We start from the raw sequence: 6,000 nt of genomic DNA, 5'->3' as shown, positions 1-6,000 counted from the left end.
TACTAAATGATGTGATTTGCCCCTCCCCAAAAAGCAACAGATGCTGGTATTTGATGGGAAGAGGGAGGGGGTGTGGGGGTGATGCAGGGGGCCCTGCTAAAATATTGGAGGCTTACACACCCTTCCAGAGGAGTGGGAGGGGGACACTATTTACGCGACCCTCCGGGCCATTCCGGGAGGGTAGCTAAGTATGCTTTAATAGCGCCTTTTGAGTCTGCCAGGGCGCAAAACACTTGAATTCCCCCCTTAGAGGTGAGATGTAGTGGAAGTCTTTTATTATATAGGATATGTAAGCGTGGCTTAAATCCATCCAAATATGTGAACCAGGCTTTTTCACTGGTGTCAACACCTCCCCCCTCCCTCCCCCATGGGTCCATTAAACTTAATGGCAAGTCTACAGCACTACTTCCGGATGAAACCCTGTGTAACAGTCTAAAGTGGGCCTGACAGCTATACCGTGTTGGCTCCTATAGGGCTGCAACGTAATGTGATGCCTATTATAGTCTACAAACGGGAAACCTCACTGATGCATGACCAAAGTAAAGTTTAATATCATTAGGCAATCTGTGGTATTTTAATAAACCAACCACCGTAAAGTTCATCTTCATTAGATCTAGTTAGTTTCTGTTTTATTTTCTTTATCTTTTTGAACAAAAACTAGGAAAACACACGATTTTTAAAAGGAGAAATTAAAAAAAGACCCAGAGAAGGAAAGAGGTGGTGATGAGAAAACCTTCCATTAAGTTTACTAAGAGAAAGGAAAGTATTTGACATTAATAATATATACTGAAGGCTCTGTATTACTGAGCTGAATAATAGACATGGAAGCGGAGTGTTTATGTTTATCGGATTATGGGCCTAATTCAGACCTGAGCGCAGGGCAAATTAGTTCTCCAAATGGGCAAAACAATGCTGCACTGCAGATGGAGCAGATGTAACATGTGCTGTGTCATATCTGTTCCCAGTGTACAGATAGCGTTTAGGGAGCAAGTCTGAGCTTATTTAGGAAACTGTGTGATCAGTGTGGAAATAAATATATATATATATATATATATATATATATATATATATATATACCTTTTTTCATTCATTTTTTCCAAGTGCTTTAATTTTTTCAGGCCCGACATTCTGGTTCTACATTCAATTTTGATAATCATACTATATTGTACACCTAAGCATCCCCCTTTTGCAAATTAATAACACTGTCAACTCGTTTTTTTCCCAAAAAAATCTTTTTTGGCAGCTACCCTTATTGTATATATTCTACACTCCTGTCCCCCAGTGGACACTGCCCACATAGGCATTTGAACCCCTGTTGTAGGCATCATTCATCACCCCCTTTTTTCCAACCTTGGTACTTCATTTTTATAAGTCTCCTTCTATCGACATGATAGTATGTCGACACGGGTGGAGTTGACTTAGCTTGCCACGAATAGGACTAGTTACCCAGAGCTTTGGTGTAGTAGTGCCCTCAGCTCTTGCATTTGCATAGCAAATTACCTTACAGGGACCATTACTTAAACGTAGTGTTTTGCCCTAAATAAGTCGACATGCATCACTAATATGACATGCCAACAACGGCCAACTTTATCCGGTGCCTTAGAGAACGATGTTGTTTTTAAACTTGTATTGTTTATGTGTTTTTTCCTTAAAGATTGTACCCAGTATACCCACATCTTAGCTCAGTGTTTCCTTGTTTAAAACACTGTCTTCCTTCCACCACACAATATATTTTTTTCACGTTGGTTATATTTTCTTTACAGACCATACCAACGTGAGGCTCCGGACAGCTCAGTCGTCATGGCAACGACGCTACCAACTGACAACATCCGTCAGCGGCACGTCTGTGGCTTAGCAACCATGACGCTTCCTTGGAGAGGCGTGTTTTACAACTGAACTGCTGCCGCCGATCACCTAGGTGATCGAGTGACGTCATGGGAAAGCGCGAAGCCGTCTCGGCGGGCTGCTCCGGTGCCCAGCTGGTAAGTGTTTGTTCACTTATTCACTATGTATATATGCAGGAGCTCATACGGTTGTTTTTTGTATGCCTCTGTTCTTGATAAAAGTCTGAACAAGACTGAAACGTTGAACTACGTCAGCGGGTCCCTGTGTGGAATTATTTACCTTCATTTCTTGACGTCCTGCGAGTGCCGCCATTGCCATTGTGTATATATATATATATATATATATATATATATATATATATAGTGTAACACTGTGGGGGAACTGGATGTCTCTTTTCCTGGGGTAAAAGGCAGCAAGCAGCAGCTGAGAAATCATACAAGTCCAGTCTTTGGGGTGCAACTGGCCGCAACCATTTTTATTTTTTTATTCAGCAGAAAATAAAAATAAACAACAAAAGAAAATACCTTGCCTGTCCGGCGCTAACTAAACACAGGATATTTCTAACTATCTCTAAACAAAACACCAAGTTTTCCAGTCACTACTGGATGTCTTACTTGCATCAGACAGCTTGTTCCTCTCACAGAGATTCTGCAGCCTCCCCAGGCAGTCTGCACACACTGATCAGTCCAGCAGCTCTACATGGGCCTTGCACAGCTGCAAGTGCTGATTAGCCCTCCGTGAGGCCAAACACCTGAGCTGGGCCTTTACTCAGCTTTAACAAAAAAGAAACATTCTCATGGAAAATCTCCTGTTTTTAAAAGGTGTAAGACAAGAACCTGGGACAAATATACCTGCCGTCAAACACTACTCCAGTGTTCTTGTCACAATAAATATATATATATATATATATATATATATATATATATATATATATATATATATATATATATACATACACTTAACATCGGCACTCACCTTTCCTAGTTTTGGGGTGCCCTATGGCTTGTGACCACATTGTTTAAACAGACATTGTAGGGGCTCTGCACACACTAAATTAACTGATAATAAATAGTGGAGATTTGATCAATGCATTTAAGCCTGCAGCCCCCTTCAAGGGACCCCACTTTTCTGCAGGTCCTAACACTATCGCTGAAAATGGCTACAATACACATAGCATGCTATCTGGTCTGAAGGCATGCTATCTGGTCTGAAGCTCACAGCACACTTTGCTTTTATAGGTGAGCAGCTACCAACACACCTGTCACTAATCATCTAGGGAAATGGTTAACATAAGCTATGGAATCTTAGTTAAAACATGGTGCATGAGAGAATGTGACCACAATAAGACTAATTAAAAAAATTAATCTAATAAACAATATATACACTTAACATCGGCACTCACCTTTCCTAGTTTTGGGGTGCCCTATGGCTTTGTGACCACATTGTTTAAACATACATTGTGTGTGCAGAGCCCCTACAATGTATATATATATATATATATATATATATATATATATATATATATATATATATATATATATATATATATATGTATATATATATGTATATATATATATATATATATATATATATATATATATATATATATATATATATATATATCTCACTGTAGGAGCAGATTTTGCACCTAGTGTTTAGATTTGTTCCTAGCTGTATGTTTGCTAGTCTATCAGAAATGAGACTATATACTGTATACATAATCCTTCATAATGCAAAACGTTTAACAATAAAACATAATATACTGGGACACGCAGCGATATAAAATAAAGGCAGATTTTGTTTAATTGAAGTCAAATTAAATAGAACACGTTGAAAATGCCTAAATTCAATACAATACAGTTGATCTAAGTGCTTTTTCTTCTGTATTTATTTACCATAAACCTACAGTATATCAATCGTAACTCTGTAGAAATAGCAGAAAGAACCGTTCCTATTATCCCCCATCCAGAAGCAGCATTTCTGCTTCCAGCAAGAACAGGTGAAGTCAGTGAATCAGATTTGAAACGGTCAATGCCGCGCATCCTAAAACTGACGGAACCAAAAGCAGAAATGCTGTATATGTAGGTTTCACATCCCCCTCACCGCCTATTTCTGCTGAATGCAGCTGCGCAGAGCTCCCCCAAGCAGAGAGATCCGATATGGTCTCAATATTCAGCCTGAGAGAGGAGTCGGGAGAGGCAGAGCTGGAACCCAATGAGTAATGCAGCTTAAATACTCCCTGTAGGCCACATTTGGGGAAATTATTTATTTCCTTTCTGTTCTCTCTAATTCTGCCAAGCATGCAGGTTACAGAGATCACGGGTGACCCAGCGATGGTGGTACTCAGCACCTGCCATTGACAGCATTAATGTCTATCCGCTATATTATTTATCACATCTCCACACATTTCACATGTTGGGGGTTATTTTGGTTCACACTTTCTGACAAATTACTTCTTAGATGGACAAAACCATCTGCACTGCAGGGGGGCAAAATGTGCAGAGACAATTAGATTTGGGTGAGTTAATTTGTTTCTGTGCAGGGTAAATACTGGCTGCTTTATTTTTACACTGCAATATAGATCTCACTTTGAAGTAAAACCCCAATCAAATCTAATTCTCTCTGCACAAGTAACATCTGCCCCACCTGCAGTGCACATGGTTTTGTCCATCTAAGAAGGAATTTGTCAGAAAGAGTGAACCAAAATAGCCCCCATTATTACGGCCTGGTTTCTTTCTCTTTTTTTAATCTGTTGTTTTAACTTTGTACTGAGATGAAGCTGAAGAGTCATGTACGGCCATTTTAAAGGTTAAAGGGCAGCTTAGTAATGTCTGAAACTAGCATCGCTATTGTGACCATTTAATTGCAGAGCACCACAGTGGCAGGTGTGCATGGTACGTGTTCACTGATGCATACTGGAATTATAGCCGTGATGTCAGAAGCGACAGACTACTACAACACTGCCGGTGGGCCAGAGCAGAAAAGAAAACAGGGCAGTGCAGAGCGTGGCCAGGCCCAGGTAATGTAGGGAGTGTGGCCTAATTGTGACTGAGTGTCCACACCCCTGTACCCATTGCAGTGACGAGTCCCGGGGTGCATCGACCCGGTTTAACTGTTTACGCTGCACAGCAATCTGGGTTAAACTCATGTTCATCCCTGACGATTGCCGGGTTGAAATGCTGGGTCAAATGGGAGCATTTACACTGCCTGCAAACCCAGCTTTTTGCGCGCTCCCTTGCAAAAACCTGGGTTATTTAGGCTGGTGTAAAAGGGGTATTAGTGTGTTCCCATGGGAACCATTCCCTGCTTATCACATGATGTACAGACAGTACTAGAGGGATAGTGATTTCTCCCCCTTAGACTGCCAGTCCACATTGTGATAGCAGAGAGTGCTTCCCATGGTAAGCCACTACCCTGCTATCACAGAAACCCTTTCCAGCTTTTAGGGGCTGCAGCCATGCTACATAGTTTTTGTGCATGTGGTCCTCTGCACCGCACTGGATGCGTTCTCCAATTACAACAATTCCACTTGTTAGTGTACTGCTACTACCGATACCTTGTACTTAGCCATAGACATGAGAGGCTGATGGTGGTAGGTTATTGCAACTGCACTAACTAAATGAACTACTGTACAGGCCCTGACTCTGCCCAATGAACCAAGATATTAGCTGTAAAATAAAGGGTCAAGTGTTGGAGACCACAAGGAGGATCAAGGCATTGATCACCTTCTTGCTCTTCACCTGACCCTAAAGTGCTGGCTCTTGAGACAAAAGGTGTCTCTCTACTGCCACGTGGTCCTAGGGTTACTTACCACCTCATCCCTTTAATTCCAGACACATATTAATTACACAGGTTCTGTGGCTGGCTTTCACCTGGTTTTAAACTGCCACAGAACCTGTGTAACTAATATGTGTCCGGAATTAAAGGGATGAGGTGGTCACCCTACGTGGTCCATTTCCCGTTCTACACCATATTCCTACATTTACGCTGCAATGTAAAGTATGCCGTCTCTTTATAATTAAATCATTAGAATTGCTTTGCACATATTTGACTTTTTTAATTGTTACTTTAAGATACTATTATGTTAGTGTTCATTAGAGGCGTATAACATTGTGTTTAGTGCAGGTATACGCGAACCTGGCTTTTTAATGGGAT

General features: G+C 40.9%; 1 long non-coding RNA gene across 1 annotated transcript in view; it reads left to right on the top strand.

Annotated features, from left to right (window-relative positions):
• Positions 1–1,842: 1,842 nt before the first annotated feature.
• Positions 1,843–6,000, top strand: part of LOC146045281 (uncharacterized) — a 74,094-nt gene continuing 69,936 nt past the window's right edge. Inside the window, exon 1 of the long non-coding RNA XR_014465404.1 lies at positions 1,843–1,982. This is a non-coding gene — a long non-coding RNA (uncharacterized LOC146045281). The remainder of the gene's footprint in view (positions 1,983–6,000) is intronic.

Source organism: Crinia signifera, chromosome 11 (genome assembly GCF_055691185.1).
Source record: "Crinia signifera chromosome 11, ASM5569118v1, whole genome shotgun sequence".
Classification (NCBI taxonomy): Eukaryota; Metazoa; Chordata; class Amphibia; order Anura; family Myobatrachidae; genus Crinia; species Crinia signifera.
This window is presented reverse-complemented; position numbering and strand designations above follow the sequence as displayed.